We start from the raw sequence: 18,378 nt of genomic DNA, 5'->3' as shown, positions 1-18,378 counted from the left end.
ACAATTTTCACATGATGAAATTGAAACTATTTCTACCCATATGAAAAGATGCTCCAAATCAGCATTGATCAGAGAAATGCACATTAAGACAACTCTGAGATACCACTAAGTACCTGTCAGATTGGCTAAGATGACAGGAAAAAAGAATGATGAATGTTGAAGGAGATGTGGGAAAACTGGGACACTGATACATTGTTGGTGGAATTGTGAATACACCCAGCCATTCTGGAGAGCAGTTTGGAACTATGCTCAAAAAGTTATCAAACTGTGCATACCCTTTGACCCAGCAGTGTTACTACCGGGCTTATACCCCAAGGAGATGCTAAAGAAGGGAAAGGGACCTGTATGTGCCAAAATGTTTGTGGCAGCCCTGTTTGTAGTGGCTAGAAACTGGAAACTGAGTGGATGCCCATCAACTAGAGAATGGCTGAATAAGTTATGGTCTATGAGTGTTATGACATATTATTGTTCTGTAAGAAAGGACCAGCAGGATGAATACAGAGAGGCTTGGAGAGACTTACATGAACTGATGCTAAGTGAAATGAGCAGGACCAGATCATTATACACTTCAACAACAATACTATATGAGGATCGATTCTGATGGACATGTCCCTCTTCATCAATGAGAGGATCCAAATAAGTTCCAATTGATCAGTAATGAACAGAACCAGCTACACCCAGTGAAAGAATACTGGGAAATGAGTGTGGACCACAATATAGCATTTACACTTTTTCTGTTGTTTGCTTGCATTTTTGTTTTTATTCCCAGGTTATTTCTACCTTTTTTATCTATTTTTTCTTGTATAGCAAGACAACTGTATAAATATGTATACATATATTACATTTAACACGTACTTTAACATATTTAACATGTATGGGACTACCTGTCATCTAGGGGAGAGGGTGGAGGAAAAAAGAGGAAAAATTGGAACAGAAGTTTCTACAAGGGTCAATGCTGAAAAATTACCCATGCATATGTTTTGTCAATAGAAAGCTATAATAAAAAATAACAATAAGAACTAAAAAAACATAGATTGCTTTCGTGGTTCACTGAAATCTCAGAAGAGAATCTAGGCAATCCAACGCCACATCCTTTTCACCCAGAAAAGTCATCTTAAATCAGTAGAATGGAAATGCCTTGAGGGATCGCATTTTATTTATTATATCCTTAGTGCCTAGCACAGTGCTATTCAATAGGTACTTAATAAATACTTATTTATCTGTTGGAAATTATGCAATCATTGGTGATGATGTGTTTATGAGGAAGAAATAGTGCGTACAATCTGAACAACCTAAGTTCAAATCTGGCCTCTGACCTTTAATAGTTGTATCATCCTGGGCTGATCATTTAACATGTGTTTACTTAATTTTTTTAATTGGTAAAGTGTGACTAATGATAGAACTTACTTTCCAGGATTATTATAAGAATAAAACCAGATTGTATTTGTAAAATTCTTCATAATTCTGTATCATATAAGTATTAGGTATTATTATCAAAAAAGATAGATGAAAAGGAAAAGAATGTACACTAAGAGCATTGAAAATCATTTTAAAAGATACAGAAGGATGTCAATAAAAGCAAGGAGGTAGGAAGAAAAAAAATTGAAAAGGAAAAGTTTTTAAAAAATCAACAAAAAATGGAATTCAGTTTGAACCACTCCCCCCATTTCAAGATAAGTTGTGTTCATAATATATGTTGTTCTATCACATCTTGACTGGCATGGAGAATGGATCCCTCCATAAACCCCCACATTCCACCCCCAATAAATAACAATTGAATTTTATGCTTTTTTTCCTTGTTATTTTTTGGTCAGTTTGATGACTCAGAAACTGATATACAGTAGTGAATAGAGAATAGGCCTTGAAACAAGGAAGACCTGAATTCAAGTACAATTTCTGACATGCATAGCCTAATGTTACACAATTTGAATCAGTTGCTCTCTCAATATCCTAGGTCAGGATCTAAGATCATAATTTCCAAAGAAAGTAACATCATAATTGATAGAGGGAATTTCCTGTTCTTGGAGTTCTCAGATGTAGTTCCTATTCCCTCATAGTTGTAGGTTTTGTTTGCTTTTGTTTTTCATAGTTTCTCTTGCTATTGATCTTGATTGTCAAGCTGAATTCAGCTATGGTTGTTTTTAAATTCAATTCTATGAAATCTCCTACTATTACTTTGATTGGTATAATATTAAATCAACATGATTACCTCTTAAAGTTGTTTTCATTTGCATTCTTCTGATTATTAGAGAATCTGGACAGCTTTTTAAGGGCTAATTGCAGTTGTAATTCCTCCTTCAAAACAATTGCCTTTTCATGTGCTCAGGCCTTTTTCCATGCTGGCTTGAGTAATGCTCACAGAATCTCAGGATTTTAAGAGAGCACAGATGGCCTTGTAAACCAGCCCATACCTGAACTAAAATGACTTCTGCACCATCACTGACAAGTGGTCATTCAGCCTGTAGTCAAAGATCTCACATAGATAGGGGATGCTATTAAAAATTCCTAACTATATTTTATAGATTCTGAATGTCAGTTTTTTTTTTTTAAATCAGGCTTATTTATTGAAAATACTTCTTCCTCCTGTTTCTTTTTTTTTCATTTTCTTTGCAAGACTGTATGCTTTGTCAAGACAAATAATTCAATTAACTCTTTCTGTACACAAAGCCATCGATTCTGTCTCTGATTATTTTATTTGTTCAATAAAATTTTGTCTCCTTTTTACAATAGATTCATTTTTCTTAAAGTCTTTAAAACATTTTTAGATTTAGATCCTTTATCCAATTGGAAGTTATTATAGAATACAAACCCATTTTCACCCTACAGCTAGCTATTCAAAATGCCTGGTTTTTATTGAACAATGATTTCTCCCCCACTCAAGGAATTCACTAATCTTTTACCCATATTACATTCTTTTTATGGATTCTCAATTTTGTTCTACTGATCTATTTTTCTATTTTTTACCAGTGACAGAATTTATAATTACTACTTCATAAACACTTTGAAATCTGTTTGGTTAAGACTCTTTTAATCACGAATTCAACAATAAAAAAGCCAAAAATTCCTCTTGGTTTTTTTTCTTGCCCATCTGTTTTCCTATGTGAATTGATTATGTTTTTATCTAATTCTATAATATAGAAGTTAAAATGACATTTAACTATGTATGAAATTAGAAAGTGTGGGTGGATGAGACCAAGTACCCAAAGAAGAAATCCATTTAGAAGAAACTCAGAACCCAATTTTCAAGAAATAGTGGAAGATGTAAAATGAACAAAATCACAGGTGGTATCACTGGAGCTGTGCATTCTACTCAACTCATTCATATGAATTATTGGATTTAAAGCAGTGTATTTTGTATAATATACATATATTATTTAGTTTAAGCCCTTTTAGCTGGGAACCTCAAAGATCATCTGAATTCAGTTTATACCAAGCATAACAGACAAGGAAGATACATTCTTATATTTGATCAAGACCTAAATAATCAGGAAAGGAAAAGGAAAAAGACTGTACAAATTTCAGAAATTAGGTGAACTCCTTTCCCTCTGCCAATCTCTCCCCATTTCTCCCACCCTCTTTCCCTAGAACCAGGGAGGGATCATTTCCAATGGAGGTATCCTTGCTTCAAACCTGTAACAGCTAGGATGGAGGATAGATGTGGCTCTGCTTTGGACAACTCTTTTTCTTGCTAGAAGAGCTATAGACGTGGGAGTAAGTATTATATATGTGCTGTCAAAGACTAGACTCTGCCCTGAAAAAAATAAGTACCAAAAGTCCAGTCTGAAGAGACCAAGAGCTTTTCAAAATTGGGTCACTAGTTTTGACTTCTGTTTTTCTGGTGTCCAGGGTAGGAAGATTGACTGTTGACCATTCTGATCCTTTTGCATCTGGGATATAGAAGAAGAAGGAAAGACAAGATGACAACATAGGATTTACTGGTCAGGATTAACATTCTTTAAGTGTCTGATGCATAAAAGTCTCTGTGCTAGGCACTGTGCAGCAAAGACATAAATGAAAGAATCCTTGACCTCAAAGAGCTTGTGTTCCTGGTGGGGGGTGGGGCGAGGAGGAGCAGTGACATAAAGAGCAAGGCAAATACCAGATCATTTGAATAGAAGTCACATCATAAGAAAAGACTCCTGTTAGAAGCAGTACCTGAGCTGAATGTTGAGGAGAAGTAGATATTCTGAAAATTTGAGGTAAAAAGGAGGGATTTCCAAAAGTGACCCTCCTATCCCTTTTCATGAGTCCCAGTGGATGAGCAAAGCCAAATAGATGCCTGTGGTAGTTAAAGTAACAAAGCAAGTCGGGGTGGAAGGTTTCAAAAAATGTTATGTCTGGATGTGAAGAGAGAGAAAGACAAGATGGTACCCTGCTGATGTGACCTTCCCCTCACCAACTATCTTGGTTGGGATTCAACAGCCATGCAGGCTACTCCCATAGTGGGAAAATTCCACAAAATGGCGTAGAGTTAAAGGAGGGAAATGAAATGAAATTCCCCCCTTGTAAAAGCAAGTTACTGTTGACATTTGGTGAAAGCTGTGGGCTATTAGAAAAAAAGGGACTCACACTGGCCAGAGGGTTCAGATGCAGGATTCAGTGGGACTATGCTCTAACCCACCCCCTTTATTAGATCTCTGATTAGGGGAATTTTACTTCTCTAATCATATCTCAGAATCCCCTCTCTTTGGTTTGAGTTCTTCAAGAGAAAGCAGGTTGTCACTGATGAAGAAGTCAAAGGTAAAATCTTACCTCGCTAAGGATATACCAGTTCAGGTGGATTTGAAAATCCAATTTGAATAAGTAGGATAGGTATCTGAATAACGGTTATCCTAGCCAGGACAAGACTGGGCTTAGTTATTCCTTGTGGGAAGATTCAGCAAAGAGAACTTTGGGAGGAGGCCCCTAATAGGTTATCCAACCTTTGGAGGCTGGGTTTTTGACCCTGTTTAAAAGGTGATGTAGTTTAAAAGGTCATATCAAAAGTAAGGACTCTAGTTTTAGATGGCCAATAGTCTGGCATAAATAAAGAAGGTGAGACATATAAATATATGTATGAATTGGAAATACAAAAGTTTAAGGGGATGTTTGTTGCTGTTGTTATCATTTTTTTTATTTCAGTCTCTGTCTGTGTTCCCCCGGATACAAACATGTTCAAAGATGACTTTGTTTCCTCTAAGAGGTTGCCATGGACCAAATTTTATACTGCATGACTCTGAAATCTGCAAGTATTTATGTGATTGGCAAAGGGGTGCATTTTAACTTGATTCATAGACTACAAAGGAATTTTCAGCACTATGGTGTTGGTCTGTTTGTGTTTCTTTTATCTGTGCTTTTATGTTTCTCTGTATCTTGTTAACTCATTTATGTTTTCAGAAAGATTTCATTCCCTTTTTTTGCATTTCTGAACTGAGGTCAAGTTCTTTCCATCACACTTCCCCAACCAGATCCCTGGAATGACTGGTTTATTATTTTATAACTAAAGAAGATCATTTCATTGACTATAGAGACAGAGGGTTGTCAGTGAAAGTTTCAATTGGCATTTAACCCTGGGCTTGTGAAAAAGGAAAAAAAAAATTTGCATACTGGGATATGACCAAAAGAGTTTGGTCTCAAGTTGACATTTACGGAATCATGGAAGTTAAAATTAAAAACATATTAATGTAAATATAACCTTTTGAATTGATATGTGTACTTTGAAATGGGAAATAATGCTATAAGTCATAATACTCCTATTCCTTTTATCATAGATTTGTGTATTTTAATATCAAAAGTCTTGCTTTTTATTGATACAAGAGAAATTTATCTTTGAAAGTAACCTGAAAATGTTTTCTTGCTGTTTTTGTAAATGATATATCAGAACTTTACTGCTGTATGAATAGAACAAGTTTTATAAGTTGTTTAAAATTTTACTAGGGTTAAAACATCTTTCTTAAGAATGTGATGGTATCATTCAGTTTTTGAGATTCAGTTTCCTTGTTTCAATTAAAAAACACCCATTATGCACCTTCCATTAGCAATGAATTATCTATCCTAGGTGCTAGGAAACTAGCAACATGCAAAATGGCCCATTTCCTGCGCCTCTGAAGGTTGTTAAAAGTAAAGCACTTTGTGATCTGTTAAGGATTATGTAAGTGAAACATGAAAAACTCTTTTAAGTTTCTCAAAAAAAAAAAAAAGCACAGTATACATTTGAAATTATATTGATCTTTCTATTTACATTATATTCATTTCCATATAGATTATATATGTATATGTATATATATATATATATATATGCCTTCCTTTTTCTTTTCTAGAAAGGCAGCCTTTATAACAAAAAATCAATAAAAATATAGGGAGAAAAAATAAGGAAAACCATATCAACCCTGTCCAATAGTGTATGTAGTATGTGGACAGAGGATTGGGCCTGGAATCAGGATGATCTGAATTCAAATATTGTCTCAGACAAGTAGTAACTATATGATGTTGGACAAGTCATTTAACCTTTGCTTTAGTTTCCTTTGCTATAAAATGGGGATTATAATAGCACCTATCTCTAAAATAATTTTGATCATAATAATATTGATAAAGCACTTAACAGTGCCTGGCACATAGTAGGTGCTTTATAAATGTTAGCTATAGTCTAAATCCATGAGGAATTTGGAATTATGCTAAAAAAAGTTATCAAACTGTGCATACCCTTTGATCCAGCAGTGTTACTACTTGGCTTATATCCCAAAGAGATCTTAAAGAAGGGAAAGGGACCTGTATGTGCCAAAATGTTTGTGGCAGCCCTGTTTGTGGTGGCTAGAAACTGGAAATTGAATGGATACCCACCAGTTGGAGAATGGTTGGGTAAATTGTGGTATATAAATATTATGGAATATTATTGTTTTGTAAGAAATGACCAGCAGGACGAATACAGACAGGCTTGGAGAGACTTACATGAACTGATGCTGAGTGAAATGAGCAGGACCAGGAGATCATTATATACTTCAACAATGATGTATGAGGATGTATTCTGATGGAAGTGGATATCTTTGACAAAGAGAAGATCTAATTCAGTTCCAATTTTTCAATGATGGACAGAATCAGCTACACCCAGAGAAGGAACCCTGGAAAATGAATGTGGACTACTTGCATTTTTGGTTTTCTTTCCAGGTTATTTTTACCTTCTGAATCTGATTTTTCTTGTGTAACAAGAGAACTGTATGGATGCATACACATATATTGTATTTAAGATATACTTTAACATGTTTAACATGTATGAGACTGCTTGCCATCTAGGGGAGGGGGTGGAGGGAGGGAAGGAAGGGAAAAGTTGGAACAGAAGTGAGTGCAAGGGACAATGTTGAGAAATTACCCATGCATGTATTCTGTCAATAAAAAATTATAATTAAAAAAAGATCTAAATCCATAGTCTCTCATCTCTGCAACAAAGAGGGAGGGGATACATATTTTCAACTCTTCTTGAAAGCCAAGGCTGATCATTATAATTAGACAATATTCAATTTCCTTTTGCTTTTGTTATTTCATTTGCATTGTTGAAGTTCTCTGGATTTTGATCATTTCTTACAAGACAATAAAATTCCATTCTATTCACATGTGAGAATTTGTTTAGCAGTTCTCTAGTTTCCTGTTCTTTATTAACAAAAAGTGATAATATGAATAGTTTGCTGTATTGAGTACCTTTCTTTTTGTCTCTGAACATCTTAGGGTATTTTTCAAGGACACGAAGTTACTTTTAATCAGAGTAATTAATCATATAGATGATTTATAATGGTGTTTGTCCCTCCAGACCCATCCATTCTCAATTTGATGTTCATAAGATCTACCTGTTTCTGGCACTGTAGCCATAGTCTACTCTTTAAAAATGACTGAGAGCTCACAACTATATAACATTTCGAATTTTACAAATAACTTCCTTTTCATAAGAGCTCTGTGAAATCAGTAATGCAAGTATTTTCCTGCCTATCATTTCTACGAGGAAATGGGCTCAAAAAAGTAAAGAAATTGCTTTCCCAGGGTCATATAGCCAAAAAACCATGATGCTGAAACTTGAACCCAGGACTTCTTTCCTCTTAATCCAAGAAAGAAGACAGAGATCAGAATTCATCTTCAGCAAAAGCCAGGACAAATGCACATTTCATTAAATATGACCACAGGGGTCAGACCCATGATGTTTAGCTTACAAAGAGTAGCCCGTGAATCTCACTTGGGTTCCTGCCTTTAATCCAGTCCAGGTACAGAATGGCCCTGAACTGTTTGCAAAGCAAAGATGTTTCCTCCAAAGCATCTCTGATGGAGCGGGAGCTCACAGCAGGGGAGAAATTTTAATTTCCAGAAACCTCCCAAGAGATGAGCTGGAAATTGTGGTACCATTCCCTGAATATGTATGAAAATTCCCTGATTTTATGTCTGGTGTGTGTCTGAAGAGGAATGAGGGAAATTAATCATCTTTGGTAAGCTACCACCCATTAGGCTGAATTTGTATGCTACAGGGGCAGGAGAGGGATGGGCCACGTGGCAGGAAGCCTCCTGCAGAACTCCAGATCTGAATCATCCCCCTTAAGGCACAGACACGTCTTGGATAATAATAAGGAGGTTGTCTGGGAGGCTGAGGTTTGGAGGGCCCCCGAACCTAGCTCAGCTGACAATTGCAGCATCCTTCAGAGGTCTCTCTCTCAGAGCAATATGAGGGAAGTGGAATCACACATTACACAGTATATGAGACCATTCTTACTGACCCTGACATTTTTAGGACATATGTCACAGAATAATATGACTCTTATCAATATTTCCATCTGATTCATAAAAGTGATACCTATCCTGCTTCACACTGACCCTGAAGCTTTTTCTATAGTTAACTTTATAACTAAGACTTGGGGCTTATTTATATAATGTATATATTTAGCATAATATTTTATATATAGCATTGTTATATATTTTATACAGCATTTCACAATTCATGAAGTGCATAATAATAACAACTTTGTAAGACATTCTCCCTAGAAGATCTATGAAGAATATATTTGAAATCATAGGTGGATAGAATTCTGTTCTTGGAGTCCAGGAAACGGGTTTGAATTTCACCTCAGCTGTATAATGAATGTATGAACATGTTGAACCCTTTGGTTTTCAGTTTCTTATAATAGGAGGGAATTGCATTAGTTCCCTTCTGAGATTTCTTCCAGCTCTTCTAAAGACAGCCACAGGAAGACATATACTGCCAGTTGGGAGACCTTGGTGACATGATTCTAGGTTAATTTGAGAAAATGTTTTTGTTGTTTCTTAATCATTTCCAACACAAGAACCATTTGGGGTTTTCTTGGCAGATGGTGGAGTAGTTTGCCATTTTCTTCTCCAGCTCATTTGACAGATGAAGAAACTGAAGCAAATAAGGATAAGTGTCAGAGGCCAGATTTGAACTTGGGAAGATGAATCTTTGTGAACTCAGGCTTAGCTAGGTTTAAATCTGAGTTCTGGAATTTACCCACTGTATAATCTTGGGCAAACCACTTGAACTCTTAGGGCTTTAGCTTCTTTAATTGAAATGAGGAGATCAGACTAGATATCTTCTATCATACTGGATATCCTCTACCATTTGTTCCAGCTCTGAATCTCTGTGCCCTCACATGGACTGTATATCCACAGCATCTGGAGGGCAAAGACCATAGCTTTGGTTGCCATTTAGCATATAGCACAGGACTGAACTGGGATAAGTCAACTCACCTCTTTATACTTTACTTTCTCCTTTTGTATAATGAGGGGATTATGGCATATTTCCTCTAAGGTTCTCTTGCAACTCTGAATCTAGGATTCTTTGGTCCTATGTCACTAAGGAACATGCTTAAAATATTGATAAGACAAATTCTTTCACTGGTTCTCATGTGGTTTTCATATATTTCCCATTAGGATGAGTTCTGGCTCTCTTTAACAGCTCATTATGCCACCCAAGAAAGGCTGAGAGCCAAGGTTTAAATAGAACAGATTTTTTATTCAACTTTTGGGGAAACTGAGACCTAGAGGGATTAAGTGATTTGTCCAATTAAGATCATTAGTAAGCTAGTGAGTATTTGAGATAGAATTTGAATCCAGAACTTCTTGGCTCCAAGTTTAGCAGTTTACCCACTAAGCCAGGCTGCTTCTTTTTCACTGAATTAAATAACTTAATCACTCAACAACTGGTTGTTGACATTTGGTCCAATTCTCAGTCCACTTTTCTTTCCCCAAGCCATGTGACCTCCATTTTTTAAGTGGTTATGTACTTTGTTAAGAACATTGGAAAATGGCCCTTCCACGTGTCAACTATATTCACCCCCTGGGAAGCAACTAGTTTCTTCAGGTAGTGGATTTACTCTAAAATAGGCAAGAGCTCTCTCCAGGTAAATCATATATAATTAGCACCTTCTCTCATGCATTTACTGAAACCATAGGCAAGCTAGAGAAAAGAAAGTCTCAATAGGTGTAAACTCAGAAGAGCCTATTTTAGACAGTCCTTAGTCTGAGTCATGTTTTTATTCATTCAGCACAAGACCTAGTATGCACGTGTCCCAGAAAAAGAAAAGCTGATTTAAAAGAAATTTAACAGTCAGCTCTGAGAGTTTTCTTCATTTATTTCTAGGTTTTGTTTTTATTGGATTTTGAGTAGAGAGGGTTGATAGAAAATTGTGTCACTAGGAAAACCCTAGATTGGTTTATCGCAGACAAGAGGATCTACTTTTTCAATTAAGTGTGAGAAAAATGTACCCCCCCACATTGCAGTTGTTCAGTCATCTCAGTCATATTTGTCTCTCCATGATCCCATTTGGAGTTTTCCTGACAAAAATACAGGAGTAATTCACCATTTCCTTCTCCAGATCCTTTTCCTGATGGGTCACATAGCTAGTAAGTGTCTGAGGCCAGATTTTAATTCAGAAAGATGCCTCTTCCTGTTTTCAAGTCCAGTGCTTCATCTACTCTACCACCTACTTGTCTTCACATGTCACACCTATACTCAGACTTTTAACCATTCTATCAATCCAATCACCCCAATAGCTAAAATATGTGGAGCATTCCTTCCATGAAAATCTTACTCCAATGCCTCAATGCTGCCATAGAGGGAAGCCTAGTCCTTCAAAAGCATTCCCAATTCAACTCAAGCTCTGTTATTTTTTCCCAACCATAAAAGCTTCGAGTATGGAACCAGTCATCTATAAGCCTTGGATTCTTCTCTCTCATCACCCTAAACCATGTTTTCTAACCCATTTTCAAACAATGAACCTGTTTAGTCAACATGAATCAAAAAAATAAATTTAAAATGTTTTATTGTTATCTATAGAATTCCTGTAATTTTTCCCCTCTCATTGTATTTGTCACCCCCAGCTATAACTGTGTTTATGAGGTACATTTGCTTGTACTCAGGATAAAAGCTATAAGAGAAGATGATCAAAAATCCCATGATATGGCATTCACTGTTACCTTTGGGTGATTAATAAAGTTAATGCCATGGCCTGTTTAGTCATCAAAAATAAAAAAATAACAGTTTAAAATATTTTGCTATTATCTATAGAACTCCCCTAATTTTCACCTCCCACTGTATTTGTCACCCCCAGCTATAGCTGTCTTTATGAGGTGCATTTGCTTATATTTAGGATAAAAGCTACAAGAGAAGATGATTAAAAGCCCCATAAGATGGTGTTCACTGTTACCTTTGTATGATCAATAAAGTTAATTTCATTAATTCTTTTACTCTCTTCTCTGAGGCAATACTGAGTCATATCTTCAGTGAACTGTAGCTTCTTTTGGCTTTCTCTCCCACATGGATATGGTTCAGTTAATCCAATAGCAAACTAACTGGCTGGTCATTGGATGAAGTTTGCATATTAAGTACCACATGAATCTCAGAAGTTTTCTGATTAACCAATTTTGTTGTTCACTTTTCAGTCATGTCTGACTCTTTTTGATCTCATTTTCATTTTTCTTGAGAGAGATACTGGAATAGTTTGCCATTTCCTTCTTCAGCTCATGTTACAAGAAGGAAACTGAGGCAAACAGACTTACCCAGGGATACACTGTAAATGTATAAGGCCATTTTTTTAATGCATGAAGGTGTCTTCCTGACTCCAGACCCAGCACTCTATCAATTTGTCCCCTAAATGCCCAACTAACCAATATTCTGCTCCCCCAAAAGATTTTTCCTATAACAAATCCATTAAGTGGTCCATCATCACCAAGAACTCCAAGAAGGGGAAAAATAATTTTTAATTTCCAAATTTAGATTTTTCTATTTTTTCTGAAGCAAGCCTAAATCAACCTTTTTGTGGCTTATGCCTATTACTATTAAATCTGCTCTTTGAAGCCAAGAAGAACTAGTAGTCCTTCTGTATGATATTTCTTGAATACTAGAAGACAGTTAAACATCCCAGACTCCTTCAACTTATATTACATAATCTTGAAGGCCTTTCTGTAGCCCAAGAGAGTGAAAAAGATAGAAGAAAGTAAGGGAATAAGAGTCATCAGGAATTTGGAGACAGTCCAAGAACTATGTGATTCTTAGCAAGTTATGTTTTCTCTCCATAGCCATTAAGAATGCCAGTGTATTTGAGCTGTACACAAGAATCTTAGGGACTTATCCAGCTTCCTCCACCTACAGGCAGCAGATAAAAACAGGAAGAATCAGAGCCTTGGGGAAGAGGAGAGATGCATTTGCCAGCTTCAAAAGTTCATTCTCCAAGAATACTGTAATATAGCAATTCACTTGCACTTGGTAGACTTGCATTCAAGACCCTGGGTGGCTGCTGCTGCCTGTTTAAATTTGGACAGATCACTTCACCTCATTTCATCTATAAAATGAGAGTTGTTATTATCAGCTTGAAAATATTGGATTAGAATGACTGCTTGCTCCATATCTTCACGTAGCATTTTAATGCATATGGGACACTGGGAAAGAGAAGAGCCAGTGATAGAGATGAAAAATGTTAGTGATCTCTGAATTCCCACAAAGGTAACTAGGGGACTGAATGAATTACTTAGTTAATAATATTCATTGTGAATATTGTTCACAATGTTCAATCACAGGTAGAGAGTGGTGACGTGGAAGAATGTTCAGTTTGAAGTCAAAGAATCTAGGTTCAAATATTGACTCTGTTTCTGGTTTGTGTGACCTTAGGAAAATCAAATTTGCCCTCTCTTGGTTCATCTGAAAATGAGCTAATGTTGATATTATGGGCTGGTGAAAACTCCATGGGGTCCAGGATCTCTATAGGGATTCTTTAGCCTCTGTAATGTCAACCAACTTTGGACATATGGAGTATACAAGAAAGAGAACACCTCTGGTGTGAGAGCTTGTTGGGTCTTTTTCAGGGTTACTAATCCACTTTTGGTGTCTACCTGGCACTCAACTCTCCTCTGCAGCTACGAGAAGCTATCACATGTGCAGCAGCCACACTCCAGTAAAGCATCTTGACAGATGGGCTAACCCAGGTTGAGAATGACTAAAAGGTCTCAAAAGCATTGCTGAGTTAAGGGGATGTTTAGCTCAAGCAGGTGGAGACTTTTCCCAGTGGCTTGGGTAGATGAGAACAAGATATTCCAAAAGACATGAAGGCAGCTGGAGCAAACACTGTGAGGAGCTTAGAGCTCAATCAAACATGGAAAATGCCAAGTTCATCCATTGAATCCTGAGCCATCAACTGTTGACTTTTGTCACTCGATTTCAATGACTCTGGAAGAGAAAGTGAGGCTGAAAACTTTGTGCAACTCTCCTTGACAAATCTAATTCATGAGTCAAGACGTCATCCTGTGATGTCATTTGTCCTCTTTGAAAACAAAAGACAAACAACAAAAAATCAGCTGACTCCCAGGAAGGATATACCTAATATTTGTAAAGCTTGACTAAATCCAAAAGGTATTCATGTAGAAGGTAGGGATCTATCCAAGGAAGTAGGCATAGGCTAGCAGGATCAGAAAGGAGTTTTTGCATCAGGAAGGAGAAGGATACCCATCATCAAGATCCTTATTGTGATCAATATTCAGTTATCCTGAGGGCCAAATTAAATGTCCATGTACCTATTGAAATAGCATGCATTTTTCTCCCAATAATACTAAGAGCCCTTTTGTGAGGGTGTTATTGTTGTTCCCCAATCCCTGAGATATAATGAGCTTCTGATGAATCGTCTCAAAATGAGTCATCATCCAAGAACATTTTCATCTCATTTCACAACTCCCTCCCCAACATATATTCCTCACTCAAACAAACTCCAACTAAAAATTAGATTGGGAACCAACAGGAAGAAAGGAAATATAGGCTGAGACTTGTTTTTAAGTTATTTGTTTAGAACACAGAACACATTTTCCCATAGTAATGATCTTGTTAAGTAGAGGCTAGAGTCTATTGAGGAATAAAATAAAGAAACGTCAGATATGGTGTCACAGGACAAGGCAAATGAAAACAGCCTTCAAATAAGGAAAGGACTGTTTGAAGACTCTATTCTACCTAGACATTTATATGGATGGACATCAAGGAAATTGTCTTAGAGGTGTTTAACCAGGAAGCAAGAAGAGGAAATGAGGCAAGAAAATAAGACTCAGAGTAGTTGGGAAAAGAAAGAAGGAAGGAAGGAAGGAAAGAAGGAAGGAAGGAAGGAAGGAAGGAAGGAAGGAAGGAAGGAAGGAAGGAAGGAAGGAAGGAAGGAGGGAGGGAGGGAAAGAGGAAGGGAGGGAAAGAAAGAAAGAAAGAAAGAAAGAAAGAAAGAAAGAAAGAAAGAAAGAAAGAAAGAAAGAAAGAAAGAAAGAAAGAAAGAAAAAGAAAGAAAGAGAGAAAAAGAAAGAGAGAAAGAGAGAAAGAAAGAAAGAAAGAAAGAAAGAAAGAAAGAAAGAAAGAAAGAAAGAAAGAAAGGTGAGAAGGAGGGTGGAGGAAAGGTAAAAGGGAGGGAGGAAAGACCACCAGAGATCATGCTAAATCCAAAAGATCCAAATACAAAACTGAGATAATCTCTACTCTCAAGGTACTTATGTTCTAATAGAGGTAATACAAATCTGCTAGGCCAGGAAAGGGTGCTTTGGTACAAAGAATCACAAGATAGTGATTGGAGTCATAGGGAAGTAGATTGACACAAAACCTTTCTAACAGCAATGATAGTATTGATTTGATTACAGTGAGAGAGATGGGAAAGGAGTTGATGAAAAGGTGGCAAGAGGACTCATACAGAGAAAAAATGACAGGGGTAAAGATATCTGGCTGGGTCATACTTCATATCCTTCATCGATGTAGACCTCTTGTTTTTTCAGTCTATTTTCAGTCATACCAGACTTTGCGACTCCATTTAGAGTTTTCTTGACAAAGATACTGGAGTGGTTTGCATTTTCTTCTCCAGTTCACTTTATAGATGAGGAAACTGAAGTAAACAGAATTAAGTGACTTCTCCAAGGTCACACAACTAATAAGTATTTGAGGTCACATTTAAACTCAGCTTTTCCTGAATCCAGGCCCAGTGTCTATCCACTGGACCACCTAGCTGACCCTTCTAGTTATGTGAATATTCTTTGTCTGACTCCTACACTGTCTTACCATTCATATTATGCCTGTTAACTCTAAGAGTTCAGTAAATTTTATCACAAGCCCTTTTCTCTTCCCTTTCTACACTTCTACTATGTCTCAGTAATCTCAGCAGCTCTCAAGGGTTTAATTATCATCTCTATGCAGATGACTTGTAAATTTGCAAACATGTCCAATCCCACTCTCCCCTGAGTTTTAGTTCCACATCACCAAATTTCTACTGGACACTTCCAATGGCAAGCCTTAGAGACATCTCAAATTCAACATGTCCCAAGTTAAACTCAGTTTCTCCACTTTTGAACCCACAAAATCTCTAAAATTTAAAGGAAGAGATAATGATGGGCAGTAAGCAGAGATCACATATGGGAACCTTTGTAAATCAGGGGCTGATGAATCGGGGACTTGGGAAATATAGAAGGCTCTGATGGGAGGGTGGGTTATGAAGATGGAGCACAGGAGAGGCAGGTGACCAAGGCTGATTGTAAGGTAAGTCAAGATCTATCCTGGGGATGGCAGGTATAGAAAAGACAGACCGAGGAGAGAGCCATTGCTTTATGGCAGAAATGTTCCTCTCCCTTGGGATTCATCAGGTTAATGGAGCTACTGAAGATTGCATTCCACTCACGCACACAGAGCATGTTCAGTCAGCCGTCTCTGTGGAGATGGCTCCTGAGACGGCTTCCCCCCACCCCTGACTCCTGGTGCTGCGTTGGGAAGGAGCCTGACGTTAGTGTAGGAACTCTCCTCCATGGCTAAGAATAGTCCTGGCCTTCTGCATCAATCTGCTGCCCTTTATCCACAGAGATTGTGTGTGCGCCCACATGCGCGCCCTGCCAGGGCGTGGGAGTGCTTGGGTATGTATACTGCGCCACTGAGACCCACAAAAGCCCGAGACATCTAGGGAATTAATTATGAGCGTAACGAGCAGAGTCAGACAGGAAGCAGAGAAATGGAGACACTCTTTAGTGATCAGTTATGGAACTCAACCCCAGGGTTCACACACGTACACTGCCATGTTTCTGCAGGGATGAACTATTGAAGACTAATTAGAATTGAGTTTAAAAATGTTCCTGGTTTTAAATAAGACATTATGAAATTGCAGTAGTCACTAGTAATGTATTGGAAAAGAGCAGCTGGATGGCTGGAGTCAGGAAAACTGTTCAAATCTGGCCTCAGTCATTCACTAGCTGTGTGACCTTGGGCAAGTCACTAACCTACTGAAGAAAGAAATGGAAAACCACTGCAAGAAAACCCTATGGACAGTATGGGCCACAGGGTCAAGAAGAATCAGATATGAGCTAATCAGCTGAACAACAACAAGGTATTGGAGAGTGTTGATAGGCTCAAATAGGCAACTATTATCTCATAAATATGAGACCAAATTTTAGAATTCCCTCCTTGCAGGTTATACCTGAAGCATACAGGATACGATTTGCTTAGGTCTTTAAGAATCAGCTATGGCTATCATTTATAAAACAAATAAGTGTATAAGGGAGCAGAAGAAAATCTTGGTCTTAGTATTTCAATTTGTCAAATGAGATTGTAGACTCTCAGTTGGATAAGATCACATAAATCAACTAATCCAATTTATATGTGATCAAGATTCCTAATCAACAACCAGCTGATTTTTGCTCAGTGATAGGAAGCCTATTACCTCCAACCACCCACTTTATTTGTAGGTAATTTGGTTATTGGGTGCTTTCTTTTCTTCAAACACAAGAGATGCCGACTCTTTGTAACTTGTACCCATTGCTCCCAATTTTACTAATCTCTGGAAGAAGAACAGAATCTCTCTTCTAACAGTCTTTCAAATACTTGAAAACCTCCATCATATCTCTGCCTAAGTTTTCTCTTCTTTGAGCAAAATATGCTCAGGTCCTACAAGCAATCCTCACATGCCATCATCATGGTTGCCCTCTCATGCATCATCCTAAAATGGGAAACTCCATTTAGACAATGCCATCCTTCCAGTGGCATTCTTCCTTCCAGTGTCTCAGGTTGATCATCTGATTGTGGTTGTTGTAGTTTGCCCTTCATTCTCCAACAGGACCATGACCGCAGGGAGGAGATGCCATAACATGCAAGTGAGTGGGATTTAAATGAAGGAGGGCTGGGCAAGGTCACCTGCCAAATTTTCCCCACCAGAGTCACAAGGGTCCAGTGGCAAGATGTAAATCAAGACAACTGGAGATGACTCTGGGTGCTTTGGCTAGAAACCCTAAAGGTTTTCCTTTCCCAGATAGATTGCTTTATTAAGATTTTTTTTGAATTAGGTGAAAGAAGAGATTCTTTGCTTCAATTGCTACCTAGCTTTAATCACTGAATGGGTATGACTTAGCCTAAGACCTTTGAAGACCTTAATTTTAAAAAGTCCAAGGTCTCCTATTAATAATCTGGACATAATCCTGGATTCCTCACTCTGCTCACCTTACATATAATGTCACTTTCTAAATCTCTTACCTAAATTATTATAAGTCTCCTCCTTGGGCTCCCTACCTCCCCTCTCTCCTCAGACCATCACACATATTCCTGCCAAGGTGACTTTCTTTAAGCACAGATCTTACTTTCCCTATTCAGTCAACTATACTGTTTCCCTCTTGCCTATTCGGTCAAATCAAAACATTTCTTTTTTTAGCTGTTAAAGCCCTGCACAAGCTGGCCTCAATGTAGTTTTGCAACCTTACTGGGAATTAATTACTCTTCCTCCCACACATTCAGTCACACTGGCATTCTTTCTGTTTTTTTGTTTTTTTTTACAAAGAATGCTCAGTGTCTCATCTCCATGCCTTCACTCTGGGCAAGTGCCTGCAATGAGTTCGTTTTTATACATTTAATATAATTTAATTATACTCTTTGTT

Source organism: Sarcophilus harrisii, chromosome 4, assembly GCF_902635505.1.
Source record: "Sarcophilus harrisii chromosome 4, mSarHar1.11, whole genome shotgun sequence".
Classification (NCBI taxonomy): domain Eukaryota; kingdom Metazoa; phylum Chordata; class Mammalia; order Dasyuromorphia; family Dasyuridae; genus Sarcophilus; species Sarcophilus harrisii.
This window is presented reverse-complemented; position numbering follows the sequence as displayed.